This window comes from Schistocerca gregaria, unplaced genomic scaffold, assembly GCF_023897955.1.
Source record: "Schistocerca gregaria isolate iqSchGreg1 unplaced genomic scaffold, iqSchGreg1.2 ptg000920l, whole genome shotgun sequence".
Classification (NCBI taxonomy): domain Eukaryota; kingdom Metazoa; phylum Arthropoda; class Insecta; order Orthoptera; family Acrididae; genus Schistocerca; species Schistocerca gregaria.
The window spans coordinates 246,470-247,500 of NW_026062277.1; the positions used below are offsets into that span (position 1 = coordinate 246,470).

The 1,031-nt window shown below is 50.1% G+C and overlaps 1 non-coding gene across 1 annotated transcript in view; it reads left to right on the forward strand.

The window, feature by feature from the left end:
- The window catches only part of LOC126325388 (small subunit ribosomal RNA), a 1,893-nt gene continuing 862 nt past the window's right edge, over positions 1-1,031 (forward strand). The window contains exon 1 of the ribosomal RNA XR_007560072.1: positions 1-1,031. This exon is cut by the window's right edge and continues 862 nt beyond it. This is a non-coding gene — a ribosomal RNA (small subunit ribosomal RNA).

A 1,031-nucleotide genomic window follows, 5' to 3' on the forward strand; every position in this document is an offset into this window, starting at 1 on the left:
TCCCTGGTTGATCCTGCCAGTAGTCATATGCTTGTCTCAAAGATTAAGCCATGCATGTCTCAGTACAAGCCGCATTAAGGTGAAACCGCGAATGGCTCATTAAATCAGTTATGGTTCCTTAGATCGTACCCACGTTACTTGGATAACTGTGGTAATTCTAGAGCTAATACATGCAAACAGAGTCCCGACCAGAGATGGAAGGGACGCTTTTATTAGATCAAAACCAATCGGATTGGCTTGTCTGGTCCGTTTGCCTTGGTGACTCTGAATAACTTTGGGCTGATCGCACGGTCCTCGTACCGGCGACGCATCTTTCAAATGTCTGCCTTATCAACTGTCGATGGTAGGTTCTGCGCCTACCATGGTTGTAACGGGTAACGGGGAATCAGGGTTCGATTCCGGAGAGGGAGCCTGAGAAACGGCTACCACATCCAAGGAAGGCAGCAGGCGCGCAAATTACCCACTCCCGGCACGGGGAGGTAGTGACGAAAAATAACGATACGGGACTCATCCGAGGCCCCGTAATCGGAATGAGTACACTTTAAATCCTTTAACGAGTATCTATTGGAGGGCAAGTCTGGTGCCAGCAGCCGCGGTAATTCCAGCTCCAATAGCGTATATTAAAGTTGTTGCGGTTAAAAAGCTCGTAGTTGGATTTGTGTCCCACGCTGTTGGTTCACCGCCCGTCGGTGTTTAACTGGCATGTATCGTGGGACGTCCTGCCGGTGGGGCGAGCCGAAGGGGTGCTTTCGCGTCCCGAGGCGGACCCCGTTTAAATCCTACCAGGGTGCTCTTTGTTGAGTGTCTCGGTGGGCCGGCACGTTTACTTTGAACAAATTAGAGTGCTTAAAGCAGGCAAGCCCGCCTGAATACTGTGTGCATGGAATAATGGAATAGGACCTCGGTTCTATTTTGTTGGTTTTCGGAACCCGAGGTAATGATTAATAGGGACAGGCGGGGGCATTCGTATTGCGACGTTAGAGGTGAAATTCTTGGATCGTCGCAAGACGAACAGAAGCGAAAGCATTTGC